Source organism: Schistocerca cancellata, chromosome 7 (assembly GCF_023864275.1).
Source record: "Schistocerca cancellata isolate TAMUIC-IGC-003103 chromosome 7, iqSchCanc2.1, whole genome shotgun sequence".
Lineage (NCBI taxonomy): Eukaryota > Metazoa > Arthropoda > Insecta > Orthoptera > Acrididae > Schistocerca > Schistocerca cancellata.
The window spans coordinates 126,005,813-126,025,238 of NC_064632.1; the positions used below are offsets into that span (position 1 = coordinate 126,005,813).

Sequence of the window (19,426 nt, forward strand, 5' to 3'; positions counted from 1 at the left end):
AGTGACATCAGAGACAAGATATGCTCACAGCTGTTTCGTTTCCATTTGAAGCCTGCCTGGTGTTGGTGAGTTATGTCATCAATGAGATGGTATATACTGTTATAAAAGAGCCTTTCCAGTAATTTGTAGCATATTGTCAGGAAGGCTATGGGGCGGTAGCTCGCTGGATCGGCTGCAGGCTTCCCTGTTTTTAGGATGGAAATAGCTTGCAATACTATGAATTGTTAGGGGCCACCACAACTGTTCAGTATACCATCGTAAAATTTCAGTAGCCAGATATGGTCTCTTTTATAGCAAGAATAAGTTGCAGTCCGTCTGGCACGTTTCAACCGCCGATTAAGGTCTTTTTCGCATGGTGAGTAGACAGAAAGATTTTCTGCATGTGGTTTTTATGCACAAAGCTATTCTAGGGGGATGCCATTTCAGGTCTTCCACTCAGGGAGTGGCAGTTCCCTCAGTTTCCGCAGAAGAGACCAGGCGGCCGCTGTGGCCGAGCGGTTTCAGGCTCCTCAGTCCGGAACCGCGCGGCAGCTACGGTCGCAGGTTCGAATCCTGCCTCGGGCATGGATGTGTGTGATGTCCTTAGGTTAGTTTGGTTTAAGTAGTTCTAGGGGACTGATGACCTCAGATGTTAAGTCCCATGGTGCTCAGAGCCATTTAAGAAGAGACCAGGCCTCTCTACTGTTTTTGGTGAAGTCCAGATTTTTCTTTGATTTTATAGCATCTTCCTTTACGAGACTGGTCGACGGCTTGGAGTATTTTTTCTTCGGTGACCGGGTTGCCTGTTCTTTCGAAAGCTTTATGTGCCTTGTGCCAAGGCGGCTCTTTTCGAGTCGATCCGTCGCTGCCTGTGTGTCTTTGATTTGCTGCAGGCGCGGTGTGGCTAGGTGGTGCTCCGCTGCCGGGGAGGTGAGTTAAGCGAAGAGTGTTGGCGTGGCGGCAGTGAGGCGAGAGCACCGAGCTCGCTCAGAACGATTACGGGGAAGTGTGCAATACTGGGCGTGCTGCCCGCCGGGGTAGCTCCACGGGCTGTGTGGGCTGGCAGCGTTTTGCAGCGCTCACTACCGTCATGGTCGTGCCGTATTTTGTTGCACGTTAGCCGATGCACAGAACTGAATTTTAATGCCTTCCGTTTGTCCATTAAGGCCATATTTGTGTAGAACGAAGCCGATCTTCTGGAAGCGAAGGTGCTACTGTTGTATAGCTAGAGAAGGCCGAAATGCACGCGTTAAAATCAAGCAGGCTGGCGTGAGGTCTGAGATGAGCCCTGAGCAAAGTCAAGTGTGTCTTGCCTGTCCCATATGTCTATCACTTATTGAAGGGAGGGATTGACTAGTTTCAAAATCTGTTCCCTTATGCGAACATCAGAAACGTTCTGTGCAATTGCATCACGCACCATAGTATCTGAATTCACATTCAAAAGCACAATCCCTTGTAAGGCCTTGCAAAGTTGCAACCCACTCCCGATTAGTCTGACCGGCCGTACGTTTTGTACGAAAGAACGTATACCTTTTTGCAACTACATTGACTGTTTCTTCGAAATAGGCATCTAAAGCAGACAAAATTTCTTCGTAGGACAGAGTTGCTACGTCGCGTCGGGGAAACAATTTCACTATCACACGGTACGTCTGCACCCCGACGGATGCTAACAAAAAAGGCTGCCGCTCGTTACCTTGAATTCTGTAGGCGGCGAGATGGAATCCAAATTGGCGTGACCACTCCGTCCATGTTTCCACTTCTGCTTGAAACGGACGAAACTGGGGTGCAACTGCGGGTTGTGGCTGCGGTAGCGGTGGAGCGGCGGCGGCCGCATCGGTTTGCAGTGCACGTTGACCCTGGACGAGCTGTCCAAGGGCATCCAATAAGGCCTGCGTCTGCTGATTCTGCAAGCGATAAAATTCGGACAGTACATCTGGAGATTGTGGCGAAGCCATGATACAAGTAAACGAGTGCAATACGAACGCGAAATCCTCTTTTAAGCCTCGTCGCCACTTGTTGTATAGCTAGAGAAGGCCGAAATGCACGCGTTAAATTCAAGCAGTCTGGCGTGAGGTCTGAAACAGGATACGTAATGAATGCTATAAAGAAAAGTACGTAGCTTCTGGAATACTTAACTTTAATCCACATTTGTAGAACATTGCTCTTGATGATACACAAGTATTATACCAATTGAATACGGCGCCTTGCTAGGTAGTAGCAATTGTAGCTGAAGGCTATGCTAACTATCGTCTCGGCAAATGAGAGCGTAATTCGCAGTGAACCATGGCTAGCAACGTCGGCTGTACAACTGGGGCGAGTGCTAGTACGTCTCTCTAGACCTGCCGTGTGGCGGCGCTCGGTCTGCAATTACTGACAGTGGCGACACGCGGGTCCGTCGTATACTAGCGGGCCGCGGCCGATTTAAAAGCTACCACCTAGCAAGTGTGGTGTCTGGCGGTGACACCACAGTTACTGCTTCGAATTCTGCATCCAAGCACTGTAATTACTTCATTCTGCATTTGTATGGCCCGCGTGGATGGGAATTGGCTTGAGATTCTGTCTTAAATGACTTTCTTTACCTGCTTTGGCTCCGGCTGTGTGTTATGTGTATTGTTGAAGTCAGTATGTGAGTGAATAATTTTAAATTCGCGCATTTATTTATACTGAAAGCTGATGGAAATTTTGGTATGTTCTAGTATTGCCCATGTGTACTGCTAATTTTAACTGCGTTCCTGCAGTCATGGACTCTGCGGCTGGTCCCGGCGGAGGTTCGAGTCCTCCCTCGGGCATGGGTGCGTGTGTTTGCCCTTAGCATAATTTAGGTTCAGTCGTGTGTAAGCTTAGTGACTGGTGACCTTAGCAGTTAAGTCCCATAAGATTTCACACACATTTGAACATTTCGAAACTGCGTTTACGTCGTTGGACGGTTGTTCTGCTCGGTATATATGACCTGTTATTTACTCGTGGCCTCACTGCTGTAACTTTGGTAAACTTTAAGCTACCGAAACTTAATTTGCCTTCTTTTAAATTCTGGAATTTTACTGCGCGGCGTTACAGCTCATGGTGATGTAAATTTGTCTCCTACCTACTATTTTATTGCAAAATATATATTTAACATTTCTGTAAATTTCTTGTGCTACCCAGTCAGCAGATTAAATGAATTTTATCGTCTTCGTAAGCTTGGACATGCTACTGAGGATTCAAGGTAGTAAGGCCCAGGTATTTCGGGCATGTGCTTAAATTTGTGCCGGTCCGAAGCGTAGTGGCTTGGTGCAGTGTTTTGCTAAAGAAAATTTTGTATTCATACTGTAGTTCAAACTTGGCCTACTCCTCTGTGCAGTTAACGCGAGTTTTCCCTGTTGACATTTACGTGCTGTAAGGAAGGTTCAAAAATCGGGTGTATGGGTATCGCATGCTCTAAGCCAAAAATACAAAATCAACAGGTGGTCATTAAACTCTGTTTATTGCCTAACAATACTAGTACCTGACTAACAACCCATTCTGTGAAAATCGCACATCAATAGCACTTTCCATTTTCGCAATATTTGTGGTGCAAATTTTAGGTACTTACATACGTATGTATACCACATATACTCAAAAAATATGTAGCCTACATCTCCCCGAAGGTTTAAAGAATATGTAGCCTATGTCTGACAGAACGTTTATTACAGTGATGTGTAAAAATTTGCAATAAATCGATCTAGAACTTTCCGAGATTTTTGCTAACACCGTTAAACTGCCCTTGCTAGCCATCAATTGGCTCGTAAACATTGAAGGGTTGACAGAAGTGCCAACACCTTGTAGTTAGAGGAGGCCGAAATGCACGCTATAATCTCACGCAGACTGGCGTGAGGTCTGGAACAGGATACGTAATGAATGCTATAAAGAAAAGTACGTAGCTTCTGGAATACTTAACTTTAATCCACATTTGTAGAACGTCGCTCTTGATGATAATTAATAGAATCTCAATATCACTTGAATACGGCGCCTTGCTAGGTCGTAGCAAATGTAGCTGAAGGCTATGCTAACTATCGTCTCGGCAAATGAGTGCGTAATTCTCAGTGAACCATGGCTAGCAACGTCGGCTGTACAACTGGGGCGAGTGCTAGTACGTCTCTCTAGACCTGCCGTGTGGTGGCGCTTGGTCTGCAATTACTGACAGTGGCGACACGCGGGTCCGTCGTATACTAGCGGACCGCGGCCGATTTAAAAGCTACCACCTAGTAAGTGTGGTGTCTGGCGGTGACACCACAAACATCACCGACCATTCTTGTCCTATATCGTTACTAGTGATCAGAAATGGTGTATTATGCTAACGTAAAGGGGAAGAACGGAGTGATTAAGCTCAAACAAATCACCAACTCCCCGTCTAAAGGTCTGCGCGCATCCACAGAAGATAGTTATGTATCTGGTGGAAAAGCGACGGTGTGGTGTACTGCGAATTGCTTCCCCGCGGGGTAACCACCACTACTGACATTTATTGTCAAGGACTGAGATGTCTTGCAGACGCAATCAAAGAACAACGACCAGGAAGACTGCTTGAAGCGACGCACTCCACGTTAACGGCCGCGTACATTATGTTAGACTGACAAAAACGCTGTACAGGAGTTGGTTTGAGAAGTCTTACCGCAGCCACTTCATTCACCTGAACTTGCGCCCTCATATTTTCACCTTTTCTGCTCTCTGTCGAACGACCTTCAAGGGACTTCCTTCCCGGACAAAAATGCGACACGGACGTGGCGCGACGTGTTCTTCGCCTCAAAACCATGCGATTTCTACAGTCGCGGAATTGAAAAGTTACCCAGCGTTGACAGACTGTTGTAAAAAGTGAAGGAGGCTACACTCATGCCCGTAAATTAGAGATAATGCTGATACATTGTGAAACAATGCTCTGGTGGGCGGTTTGCGGGTTTAAATCACCTCGGGGTATGGCCATGAGGTGCATTAGACCTGCGGTCGTCGCACGGTGGCGCTGGCAGCAGTCCACATACGCAGAGGTGTGTTGGTGCATGTCACAGTACGGTGCAGCGGGTACGTCTACAGACGTTTTCAGACGTGCTAAATGGTTCAAATGACTCTGAGCACTATGGGACTTTACTTCTGAGGTCATCAGTCCCCTAGAACTTAGAACTACTTAAACCTAACTAATCTAAGGACATCACACACATCCATGCCCGAGGCAGGATTCGAACCTACGACCGTAGCGGTCGCGTGGTTCCAGACTGAAGCGCCTAGAACCGCTCGGCCACACCAGCCGGCCCAGGCGTGCTAATGGTGACTGTGTGTTGGAAATGGCTCAGAGAACACACATTGATGACGTTATGAGGGGTAGAATACTATGGCGACTGGAGGCTGGTCAAACACGGCAGGTCGTAGCATGGGCCCTCCGTGTGCCACAAAGTGTGATCTCAAGATTATGGCAACGATTCCAGCAGACAGGAAACGTGTTCAGGCGCTACAGTACTGGATGTCTACAGTGTACAACACCACAAGAAGACAGATATCTCACCATCAGTGCCCGCAGACGGCCACGGAGTACTGCAGGTAGCCTTGCTGGGGACTTAACCGCAGCCACTGGAACAGTTGTCTCCAGACACACAGTCTACAGACGACTGAACACAAATGGTTTATTCGCCTGGAGACCTGCAAGGTGCATTCCACTGACCCCTGGTCACAGGAGAGCCCGTAAAGCCTGGTGTCAAGAACACAGTACATGGTCATTGGAACAGTGGTCCCAGGTTATGTTCACAGACGAGTCCAGGTATAGTCTGAACAGTGATTCTCGCCGGGTTTTCATCTGGCGTGAACCAGGAACCAGATACCAACCCCTTAATGTCTTTGAAAGGGACCTGTATGGAGGTCGTGGTTTGATGGGTGGGATTATGATTGGTGAACGTACCCTCCTGCGTGTCTTTGACAGAGGAACTATAACAGGTCAGCTGTATTGAGACGTCATTTTGCACCAGTGTGTCCGCCTTTTCAGGGGTGCAGTTGGTCCCACCTTCCTCCTGATGGATAATAACGCATTGCCCCACCGAGCTGTCATCGTGGTGGAATACCTTGAGACAGAAGATATCAGACGAATGGAGTGGCCTGCCTGTTCTCTAGACCTAAACCACATCGAGCACGTCTGGGATGCTCTCGGTCGACGTATCGCTATATGTCTTAAAACCCCTAGGACGCTTCACGAACTCCGACAGGCACTGGTGCAAGAATGGGAGGCTATACCACAATACTACTCGACCACCAGATCCAGATATGCCAACCCGTTGTGCGGCCTTTGTTCGTGTGTGTGTGTGTGTGTGTTGGGGTTTATGGGCGCTCAACATCGAGGTCATCAGCGCCTTGTTCGTGTGCATGGTGATCATATCCCATATTGATGTCGGGGTACATGCGCAGGAAACAGTGGTGTTTTGTAGCGCATGTGTTTCGGTACGGTTTTCTCAACTTATCACCAATACCGTGGACTTACAGATCTGTGTCGTGTGTGTTCCCTTTGTTCTTTTGCTATTAGGCCCAGTTTTGTGCAGTGCCACGTTGTGTGGCACCACATTCTGCAATTGTCCTTAATTTATGAGCATGAGTGTATATTACGACTAAAGTCTCTTTTGTGTATCTGTTATATTGATTGAACATGTGATTAAACGCTACGAACTTATGCACCAACCCAATAAATAATTTCGTATTACCTCGTGATGACCGGTCAGTATCTCTAGGTGGATTTATAAATTCGGCTTTATTCAAATATCTTGGCATTCAATTGGGGTATTTTATCTACAATTTGATGAATGTTATCATTTTTACAGTTCCTGGCTTTCAATATTTAGTAACACAAGAACGATATCTCTTGTGTCTATTGTTTGACGTTCTCCAAACGGCGCGTTTTTGACTTCAAAGATAACGAACAAGGCGAGTCTGGCGCTGTTCTTCTAGAAACAACTTTAAATTGCCGTTATATCACCAGAAGTTGACCGGTAATTATGTTTTCAGGGGATTAGGCAAGAATAGTAGTCTAAAACGGAGCAGCTGTCATATCATAATAACTGCTCTCTGCAAATTAATAACCACCTGCATGGACCTCACGCACCAGAGTGACTCCCCGCCTGAAAAGTCGTCCTTCTCATCGCGTGGCCAGCAACACAAACATGGCGGCCAAGTTGAGCCTTTTAATGTTGCGTGCCGCCTCGCAGCTGAATGGAAATCGCCTCCCTGTGGTACGTAATATGAACTTCCAACTGCCTGTGAAGCCAACTTCGTGCGAACTTGGCCCCGTGTTGAGAGACAGTATCATCGGCAGAAACGTCACGGGTCTGCACGGAACTTTCTTCACTCAGCACGAAGGCTTCTGCGGGTAAGCCACGACGCGCCGTGTGGTACATCTGTCCTAAAATTACTACTTTATACAGGCGGACGTGATTCATTTTTGCCAGCCGATGTGGCCGAGCGGTTCTAGGCGCTACAGCCTGGAACCGCGCGACCGCTACGGTCGCAGGTTCGAATCCTGCCTCGGGCATGGGTGTGTGTGATGTCCTTAGGTTAGCTAGGTTTAAGTAGTTCTAAGTTATACGGGACTCATTACCTCAGATGTTAAGTCCCATAGTGCTCTGAGCCATTTGAACCATTTTTTTGATTCATTTTTATACACGGTGAATTAAAAGTTCGCCCCCACAGGGGAGTCGGAATATAACAACTGTAGAACGGGAACTATGGTCGTGGAAGTAATCAAGAATCCGTGAAAGCTTCGGAATATCTGGAACAACAAGGGCACCATTGCAAAGAGAATGTATTGTTTGTTCAGCAGTATTGTACGTTAGAGAAGTTGCTCAAAATGGTAACCACCACATTCAGTGCGAGCATTACATCTTGTACAAAGTGCACTACGTATTTTACGGACCTCATCAACGGCTGTAATTATCCTGGAGAGAAGTATTTCTTCGTAGGAAATTTGGGTCACGTAAACGAGGCTAAAGATATGCCATAGATGGATAGATAGATAGATAGACACAGGGAGATAGATTGATAGATACAGAGAGATAGATAGATAGACAGATAGACAGATAAATACACTCCTGGAAATGGAAAAAAGAACACTTTGACACCGGTGTGTCAGACCCACCATACTTGCTGCGGACACTGCGAGAGGGCTGTACAAGCAATGATCACACGCACGGCACAGCGGACACACCAGGAACTGCGGTGTTGGCCGTCGAATGGCGCTAGCTGCGCAGCATTTGTGCACCGCCGCCGTCAGTGTCAGCCAGTTTGCCGTGGCATACGGAGCTCCATCGCAGTCTTTAACAATGGTAGTATGCCGCGACAGCGTGGACGTGAACCGTATGTGCAGTTGACGGACTTTGAGCGAGGGCGTATAGTGGGCATGCGGGGGGCCGGGTGGACGTACCGCCGAATTGCTCAACACGTGGGGCGTGAGGTCTCCATAGTACATCGATGTTGTCGCCAGTGGTCGGCGGAAGGTGCACGTGCCCGTCGACCTGGGACCGGACCGCAGCGACGCACGGATGCACGCCTAGACCGTAGGATCCTACGCAGTGCCGTAGGGGACCGCACCGCCACTTCCCAGCAAATTAGGGACACTGTTGCTCCTGGGGTATCGGCGAGGACCATTCGCAACCGTCTCCATGAAGCTGGGCTACGGTCCCGCACACCGTTAGGCCGTCTTCCGCTCACGCCCCAACATCGTGCAGCCCGCCTCCAGTGGTGTCGCGACAGGCGTGAATGGAGGGACGAATGGAGACGTGTCGTCTTCAGCGATGAGAGTCGCTTCTGCCTTGGTGCCAATGATGGTCGTATGCGTGTTTGGCGCCGTGCAGGTGAGCGCCACACCCGGCATCATGGTGTGGGGAGCGATCTCGTACACTGGCCGTACACCACTGGTGATCGTCGAGGGGACACTGAATAGTGCTCGGTACATCCAAACCGTCATCGAACCCATCGTTCTACCATTCCTATACCGGCAAGGGAACTTGCTGTTCCAACAGGATAATGCACGTCCGCATGTATCCCGTGCCACTCAACGTGCTCTACAAGGTGTAAGTCAACTACCCTGGCCAGCAAGATCTCCGGATCTGTCCCCCATTGAGCATGTTTGGGACTGGATGAAGCGTCGTCTCACGCGGTCTGCACGTCCAGCACGAACGCTGGTCCAACTGAGGCGCCAGGTGGAAATGGCATGGCAAGCCGTTCCACAGGACTACATCCAGCATCTCTACGATCGTCTCCATGGGAGAATAGCAGCCTGCATTGCTGCGAAAGGTGGATATACACTGTACTAGTGCGGACATTGTGCATGCTCTGTTGCCTGTATCTATGTGCCTGTGGTTCTGTCAGTGTGATCATGTGATGTATCTGACCCCAGGAATGTGTCAATAAAGTTTCCCCTTCCTGGGACAATGAATTCATGGTGTTCTTATTTCAGTTTCCAGGAGTGTAGATAGAGACAGAGAGATAGATAGATAGGTAGATAGATAGGTAGATAGATAGACAGATAGATAGATAGAGATGGATGGATGGAGGAGGACGAGGAGGACGAGGTGCCCTGTAATTGGACCTAAGTTTTCAATCCAACTCCGAGGATATGTGGAATTTGGCAACGCACGTACTTGCACAGAGAATTTTGCGAGTGCCCCGCCTAGTCGCGTCAAACAGTCCATACACGGAAAGAGTTCTTATCTTTGCTGAACTTCAGGTCGTGCATGTGGCGTTTGTTCTTGTTATTCTTGATACTTCAAAGCTTTTTCTGGCAGAGGATTATACTATTCTAAAGTTATTTTATTTCGACTGCTCTAACAGATCCTCTGTTCGCAACCTTTTGAATCACGCTGTATAATGAAAATATTTTTGTATAAATGCGAGTTCTTATCTCGTTTTGCCAGACACCGACGAGAGTTCAGTTAAAGCAATAAAAAACACACACTTACCTGATGTACTGCAACAGTTTTTATTTATTCCGTATTCACTAACCACCTTTGTCTTTTTATGCCATCACCAGGTAACAACTGATTATCTCAACCACAGATGTAGTTGGTTGGACGGAGCAATGATACAACACTGGGGCTACGGTGATCAAAGTTGTGAAGCGTATTTCCACTTACGACAGTCTCCGACCTTCTTCGAAGCTCAATCGAATCACTCAGAAGAGTCATGCAGTTGTTAGGGGTCTGCCAAGAATGGATGTAGATGTAGATGCAAGTGAGACACCGATCCTCTTTGCTTATGTGTCTTAAATTTAGGAATTAATTTTTAGGTTTTTGTACCTGAACCTGTGAAAACGGATCACGTATAGGGATCACTTCGCTGCCCGTGTGTCTGCCTGTCCGACTATTAAAACTCTTTTCCTCACGAATGGTAGACGTATCAAGATTAAGTTACTGTCACATACTATCAAGTCTATGGTACTTTGGGTATATAATAAACGATATCTGGTAAATCAGTGCAGCCAAAAGAGACGGACATCTTCGTCACGTATTTCGATACTCCCATCTTCGTCACGTATTTCGATACTCCCATCTTCGTCACGTATTTCGATAATCCCATCTTTGTCACGTATTTCGATACTGCCAAACTCAGTCATCAAAACCTGTATGGTACTTCTCATTGGTCTATAATGATGAAGTTTGGAAAGAAACAAGGTTTCACTGTACAAGTAAAGGAAAATAATGAGAAAATTGTTAATTTGTAATTATATTACACGAAAAATATTTCTTTTTTCATTTGTTATCCGAGTTCAGACTTGAGATTAAAATATTCTCGAAAGTTTTCAATCCGTGGGGCTGATATGTTGCCAGTAACAATGTCAATTACAGCTAAAAATCGTCGAGATCCTCCATTCTCGGAACGGATGAAATGTCTGTATACGTAATTAAATTTGTACGGAACCCTCAGTGCGCGATTCCTACTCGGAGCTGGCCAGCTATTTTGTATTAAATAGGAATTACACAATTTAAATACTGGGCTAGGTTTCTTTGCCGTTTGTGGCCAACTTCTAGTAAGTATCAGGCACCCATGGCCGGCTGGACCGTTGAGTCCCACCCTTGGGAGGTTATTGGTTACGTCTAGCGACAAGCCGTCGGCGAAATCGCATACCAGCTACCCATTCAGAAAGGGCTGCTATGTCTCCCCTGTGGCAGACTTTCCACTTCGGTAAACACCATTGTGGAATGCAGCCACAGCACCTGACATTAAACTTGCTGTTTCGTTGTACGCAGGCTCCAAAAAGTACATTATACATTAGTATAACAGACAAAGTAGATTTTATTGAATACTGCACTACACTTAAAAATGGGAGATACATGACACTATTTTTCAACGTAGTCAGCAAGTCTCCGTGAGCAACGGTCTACCAAACGCTCAGTTCCTCGACGACAGAAATCCGCTCTTTAGTCACGGAGATATTCGAGCACAATTGTCTGTCCGTCCTTATCCCCCCCCCCCCCTAGTATCTCTCCGCTCTGCCGCCCCCCTCCCCAAATGTTCTTCCAGCTTCTCGAAAATTTGGAAGTCTCATGTGTAGGTCTGTGCTTCCCGGTCAGCGTCACCCACGTCCCTGTGACCTTGGGCGAATTGTTGGCGCCATTTCACTGCGGCTAGACTTAACATTGTATTTGGTTCATATACCACCAGAATTTAACAGTGAGCCAGTGTGCAATTTGACGTGGTGACCACAAGAATCGAGCTGTCCCGCGTACTTAAAATTTGGAGTATGTTTCCAGTTGCCACACCATCTCAGTCGCACGCTCTGACAGATCTGTTATCTGTACCACAACAAAATTTTCTCTGCCGAGAACCTGGATCATCTATTTTGCGCAATGGTCTGAGCATGGGGCGACATGTGTAACTTATTTTCCGTAGTCCCTACATATACAAGATAATTTGGTTGCCCCTATCCATAGGTTCCCCCCCATGAACCATGGACAAGATAATTTGGTTGCCCCTATCCATAGGTTCCCCCCCATGAACCATGGACCTTGCCGTTGGTGGGGAGGCTTACGTGCCTCAGCGATACAGATAGCCGTACCGTAGGTACAACCACAACGGAGGGGTATCTGTTGAGAGGCCAGACAAACGTGTGGTTCCTGAAGAGGGGCAGCAGCCTTTTCAGTAGTTGCAAGGGCAACAGTCTGGATGATTGACTGATCTGGCCTTGTAACAATAACCAAAACGGCCTTGCTGTGCTGGTACTGCGAACGGCTGAAAGCAAGGGGAAACTACGGCCGTAATTTTTCCCGAGGGCATGCAGCTTTACTGTATGATTAAATGATGATGGCGTCCTCTTGGGTAAAATATTCCGGAGGTAAAATAGTCCCCCATTCGGATCTCCGGGCGGGGACTACTCAAGAGGATGTCGTTATCAGGAGAAAGAAAACTGGCGTTCTACGGATCGGAGCGTGGAATGTCAGATCCCTTAATCGGGCAGGTAGGTTAGAAAATTTAAAAAGGGAAATGGATAGGTTAAAGTTAGATATAGTGGGAATTAGTGAAGTTCGGTGGCAGGAGGAACAAGACTTCTGGTCAGGTGACTACAGGGTTATAAACACAAAGTCAAATAGGGGTAATGCAGGAGTAGGTTTAATAATGAATAGGAAAATAGGAGTGCGGGTAAGCTACTACAAACAGCATAGTGAACGCATTATTGTGGCCAAGATAGATCCGAAGCCCACACCTACTACAGTAGTACAAGTTTATATGCCAACTAGCTCTGCAGATGACGAAGAAATTGAAGAAATGTATGATGAAATAAAAGAAATTATTCAGATAGTGAAGGGAGACGAAAATTTAATAGTCATGGGTGACTGGAATTCGAGTGTAGGAAAAGGGAGAGAAGGAAACGTAGTAGGTGAATATGGATTGGGGCTAAGAAATGAAAGAGGGAGCCGCCTGGTAGAATTTTGCACAGAGCACAACTTAATCATAGTTAACACTTGGTTTAAGAATCATGATAGAAGGTTGTATACATGGAAGAACCCTGGAGATACTAAAAGGTATCAGATAGATTATATAATGGTAAGACAGAGATTTAGGAACCAGGTTTTAAATTGTAAGACATTTCCAGGGGCAGATGTGGACTCTGACCACAATCTGTTGGTTACGACCTGTAGATTAAAACTGAAGAAACTGCAAAAAGGTGGGAATTTAAGGAGATGGGACCTGGATAAACTGAAAGGACCTGAGGTTGTACAGAGTTTCAGAGGGAGCATAAGGGAAAAATTGACAGGAATGGGGGAAAGAAATACAGTAGAAGAAGAATGGGTAGCTTTGAGGGATGAAGTAGTGAAGGCAGCAGAGGTTCAAGTAGGTAAAAAGACGAGGGCTAGTAGAAATCCTTGGGTAACAGAAGAAATATTGAATTTAATTGATGAAAGGAGAAAATATAAAAATGCAGTAAGTGAAGCAGGCAAAAAGGAATACAAACGTCTCAAAAATGAGATCGACAGGAAGTGCAAAATGGCTAAGCAGGGATGGCTAGAGGACAAATGTAAGGATGTAGAGGCTTATCTCACTAGGGGTAAGATAGATACTGCCTACAGGAAAATTAAAGAGACCTTTGGAGATAAGAGAACCACTTATATGAACATCAAGAGCTCAGATGGAAACCCAGTTCTAAGCAAAGAAGGGAAAGCAGAAAGGTGGAAGGAGTATATAGAGGGTCTATACAAGGGCGATGAACTTGAGGACAATATTATGGAAATGGAAGAGGATGTAGATGAAGAGGAAACGGGAGATACGATACTGCGTGAAGAGTTTGACAGAGCACTGAAAGACCTGAGTCGAAACAAGGCCCCCGGAGTAGACAACATTCCATTGGAACTACTGACGGCCTTGGGAGAGCCAGTCCTGACAAAATTCTACCATCTGGTGAGCAAGATGTATGAAACAGGCGAAATACCCTCAGACTTCAAGAAGAATATAATAATTCCAGTCCCAAAGAAAGCAGGTGTTGACAGATGTGAAAATTACCGAACAATCAGTTTAATAAGCCACAGCTGCAAAATACTAACACGAATTCTTTACAGACGAATGGAAAAACTGGTAGAAGCCGACCTCGGGGAAGATCAGTTTGGATTCCGTAGAAATGTTGGAACACGTGAGGCAATACTGACCTTACGACTTATCTTAGAAGAAAGATTAAGGAAAGGCAAACCTACGTTTCTAGCATTTGTAGACTTAGAGAAAGCTTTTGACAATGTTGACTGGAATACTCTCTTTCAAATTCTAAAGGTGGCAGGGGTAAAATACAGGGAGCGAAAGGCTATTTACAATTTGTACAGAAACCAGATGGCAGTTATAAGAGTCGAGGGACATGAAAGGGAAGCAGTGGTTAAGAAGGGAGTAAGACAGGGTTGTAGCCTCTCCCCGATGTTATTCAATCTGTATATTGAGCAAGCAGTAAAGGAAACAAAAGAAAAATTCGGAGTAGGTATTAAAATCCATGGAGAAGAAATAAAAACGTTGAGGTTCGCCGATGACATTGTAATTCTGTCAGAGACAGCAAAGGACTTGGAAGAGCAGTTGAATGGAGTGGATGGTGTCTTGAAGGGAGGATATAAGATGAACATCAACAAAAGCAAAACGAGGATAATGGAATGTAGTCAAATTAAGTCGGGTGATGTTGAGGGTATTAGATTAGGAAATGAGACACTTAAAGTAGTAAAGGAGTTTTGCTATTTGGGGAGCAAAATAACTGATGATGGTCGAAGTAGAGAGGATATAAAATGTAGACTGGCAATGGCAAGGAAAGCGTTTCTGAAGAAGAGAAACTTGTTAACATCGAGTATAGATTTAAGTGTCAGGAAGTCATTTCTGAAAGTATTTGTATGGAAGTGAAACATGGACGATAAATAGTTTGGACAAGAAGAGAATAGAAGCTTTCGAAATGTGGTGCTACAGAAGAATGCTGAAGATTAGATGGGTAGATCACATAACTAATGAGGAAGTATTGAATAGGATTGGGGAGAAGAGAAGTTTGTGGCACAACTTGACCAGAAGAAGGGATCAGTTGGTAGGACATGTTCTGAGGCATCGAGGGATCACCAATTTAGTATTGGAGGGCAGCGTGGAGGGTAAAAATCGTAGGGGGAGACCAAGAGATGAATACACTAAGCAGATTCAGAAGGATGTAGGTTGCGGTAGGTACTGGGAGATGAAGAAGCTTGCACAGGATAGAGTAGCATGGAGAGCTGCATCAAACCAGTCTCAGGACTGAAGACCATAACAACAACAACATCCATAGGTTTTATGCAAACCCGACGCCTTCAAATACCACGTGCAAGATTTTCATATTTTCTTGTTTGTTAGTATTAGGTACCGAAAAAATGAACAAGACCTCTTTGTAGATCAATTATTATACATACATTTTGTAATGGGATACGTTTTCGCTGGAGGCTGTTTTTTCGAATTACTCAAGAAAAACGTACAAAAATAACTAGAAAACCTTGAATTCCCGCGAATCGGACATGATAGAAAGAACAGACACCACACATTCATATAAACTGATAGGCCTAGCTGGGCAATGAATCCACCTTCTTCTGTGGAGTTGCACAAATACGTCCGACCTCCTGTGGGAATCTCGGAACAGCGAGTATGGAGGAAATGAACAGGGGCGGCGGATAGGTGGAGCTCGATGGGAGCGAGGATCGGCCCCGAGGTGACCCGAGGTAGTCCGTCCCGTTGCGACAACACTATGTCCCGAATGGCGCAGTGGTTAACGCACCTGCCTAGTAAGCAGGAGATTCTGGGTTCGAATCCCAGTCCGGTACACATTTTCACTCGTCGCCGTCGATTCCGCGAAATGTCCTACTGCAACTAATAGCAGTGATCCCTCTCCTTTATTTTCTTCTTCTCTCCACCTTCAGTTCACGCATAAATCTTATCCCAGTACAAAATTTAACTACGTCAAATTTCCTACGAGTAAGTCCCTTTCATTTTTTCTGCAGGACAAATAGTTTGCGCATAGCAAGCGAGAGAATACGAAAATCTCGTACATGGTTTTTGAAGGCATTGCAGGTTGCATAAAACCTAGCGGTAGGGGCAGCTACATCACCCTGCACGTGGTCTGTACAATACGCTCTGATATTTTATTCTCATGCATATTAGACAAGGCGTATGGTGACGGCTGTTGAGGTGTTGCACGGTTTGTACTGAAACTCCGAACGATGGTACTACGAAACACAAGTGAAATAGTAAACAACAAACGACGAATTCTAGCATCTAACAGAAACCATGAATATTATCCAGGAAGTGACGTGCGATCCTTTAGACAGTTTTTATTTTACAGCCTCCGGCTCGTCTCTTTCTTAATGCACCTCAGAAAATTTCACTGGGATATTCTTCAGTTAGGCGGACAACTGTCAGTGCTGACAAGCGTTACTGCAGTAAAGTGTGTGCACGACTTCGCAATGTCTTTTCAAGGAACGCTGAAACGCTGAATAGGCTAAACAAGCAGCATTTCCTCGTTCATTATTGGAGACCACTAAGTGCTCTTTTGAACTGCAATAAGAGTGAGATAGATAGTCTAGCGGTGAAGCACGTACCCGGAAACCGAAAGGCTGCGGGACAGACCATAGAATGTTTGCTTTCAATTTCCCCTTAATCTCTCAATGAGATTAGGGACAGTCTTCCTGTTCTTCATCTTTACTTCAAGGTTTAAGCTGTGTTTCTGTTCCGACTTCACAGTTTTATGAGCATCTTTTTCTCGGTCTTCCAGCGTCTTTTATTCGTTGTTTACAATGAATGAAATTCTGTCTCTAACCATAAGTCCAAGATGTCTCTCTTTCTCCCTATTTTCTTCCACTTTGTCGTTTAAGTTACTTCTTATTAGAACCTCAGAGCACCCTTTTAAATTTTAAAAATCTCATTTCAGCCGATAGTCTGCTACTTCCGTCTTTTATAAATCCAAGGTTGACTGCCATAGAGCAAGACAGGCAAAGTCGTTATTTTGTAAAACGTTAGTATTTGTATCTATCCTCGTCTTATTATTTAAGGTTCCATTTATAGTTCAGCTTATGTGCTGATATTTATTCATTTAACGAAAGTCATAGTGTTATTCTGTGGTTCCATTAGCAGATTTTCAATTATAATAATAAGAAAACCCGTAAAGTAAATGAACAGATAAACTATATAGTTCCTTGGTGTAAACTACTATTTCTACCCGCGGGACTGCTACGGTCGCAGGTTCGAATCCTGCCTCGGGCATGGGTGTGTGTGATGTCCTTAGGTTAGTTAGGTTTAAGTAGTTCTAAGTTCTAGGGGACTTATGACCTAAGATGTTGAGTCTCATAGTGCTCAGAGCCATTTGAACCTTTTTTTTTTTACTATTTCTACAAGTTCCTATATACAGGAAGTTTTCAAATATTCCAGGAAGTAAAGCGAAAAATTCCTAGTTAACTACCATGAGGTTCTCGACAGAGTGGAAAAAAAGCAGGGGGCAGTGTTAAAGATATTTGAAGATGATTAAAGAAGTCTTCTGCGAAAGAATAAGTTTGTGCTGTGCCCATCGAAGGACAACAAATGGACGACGGTGAACATGGTCCCTAGTACGTTCAATGAAAACAAAAAATGATATTTCTAACGCATTCGGTATTATAGACTCGTCAGTTCGTTGCGTAGTAATTACTATTTACACCGTCTGGTGGATCCGTAGAGCAGACCTGAAATGATAATGAAAATGACAGATAAACGAAGCGTTATATACAATCCTTCAGTATTTTTACCCATTCGAAAGCTAGGCTCAAGGTGAACGGTCGAAATATTAATGGAAGAAATCAACTACGGCATGAAAGTATCACACGGCATGGTGAGAGAGATGTGGTAAAGCTTACGTCGGTGGCAGGCATTTGAAACTGTTAGCTATATCCGCTCGAGGTCTTTTCGAGTTCAAAGATCACCCTGCACTACCGAAAACTTTGTAGGCTACCAACTTCGTTTCTGACGACGAAAGTCACGTACGAGAGACCAGTTCAAAGTGTGGAGAAATCAATTGTTCAAATTTAACAGCCTTTCTGACAATGCGAATTTCGACACTCATTGGGCTTACTGGAACCGCTACTCATTATTTCTTTGGAAACACTTTGAAAAGACTCGACATTTTTACAGCGAGTACGCGCTAGTCGGCTAAGGAGGCAGCCGAGACGAAGCTAATTCCACACAGACCGCCTCGGAATGGCTGGTGCCTGTCGCTTCAACGACGTTTATTCCTGCTTCTCAGCAGCCAGAAAATTCTACGGCGCCGAAACCCAGCTGCAAAAATTTTTCCAAAGGAAACTTTTTTATACGCAAATTACAGCACTTACCTCTTTTGCCATTCTCAGTCTACCGCTTATTTAGACCATTCGCAAGCAAATGAATTACTTCCCTCGATTCGGAGAGTTATCGCGCTCTGGCTGTGAGTCTTGTCCTGTCGAGGGGAAAAGCCACGTGAAGCACGTTTCTACCTCGCTAGCGTCCTCGAGCCGAGCTGCCAGAATTAGTATATAACACAATTTCTGCTTCGCAGTACTACGAGTGGGTAGCCATGCGGAACTAGCGTCGATGAGGCGGTCGACCTGTGCTAATTGATGTTGCCGGAGTTGCGACGACTTGCGTCTGAGAACTGTCGTTTCAGGATGCGAAATTTGCAGCTGAATTAGCTCCACTGCTGACCACAATTTACTGCAGATTATTCTGAGCAGAAAATTATGATGAATAACCGGGAAACACCGCAGCTGTCACGCAGCAACAATATGGGAAACAAAGATGTCATCGAACTTTGCTACACGCAATGCGAAAAAGTATTCCCCCAAATTTTTTCACGTACCAAACAAAAAAATGAAAAATAAAAAAATAATAAATAAATAAAATAAAAAAAATAACACCAGATGAGTGTGTGTTGGTCAAAAGCTACTACTCTTTTTTAGGATTCTGTATATCAATCGGTAAAACAGAACCCTTACAGGATCACCGTCTCTCTATGTTCAGCTGCTTAAAAACCTTTTTCTCACGAACGGGTAGACGTATCAAGTGGAAATCTTTGTCACATACGAAGTTCTGTCGTCCCTTTCCGGGGGTAAGAAACTAAAGCTTCTACATCAATGCAATCAAAAGATACTTCCTTTTATGTCATACACTACTGGCCATTAAAATTGCTATACCAAGAAGAAACGCAGATGATAAACGGGTATTCACTGGACAAATATATTATACTAGAACTGACATGTGATTACATTTTGGTGCATAGATCCTGAGAAATCAGTACCCAGAACAACCACCTCTGGCCGTAATAACGGCCTTGATACGCCTGGGCAGTGAGTCAAACAGAGCTTGGATGGCGTGTACAGGTACAGCTGCCCATGCAGCTTCAACACGATACTACAGTTCATCAAGAGTAGTGACTGGCGTATTGTGACGAGCCAGTTGCTCGGCCACCATTGACCACACGTTTTCAATTGGTGAGAGA

At 45.2% G+C, this 19,426-nt stretch overlaps 1 non-coding gene across 1 annotated transcript; it reads left to right on the forward strand.

The window, feature by feature from the left end:
- Nucleotides 1-15,678: 15,678 nt before the first annotated feature.
- Nucleotides 15,679-15,753, forward strand: Trnat-agu (transfer RNA threonine (anticodon AGU)). Its single transcript has one exon. It is a non-coding gene; the product is annotated as a tRNA-Thr (tRNA).
- The last annotated feature ends 3,673 nt before the right edge of the window (nucleotides 15,754-19,426 follow it).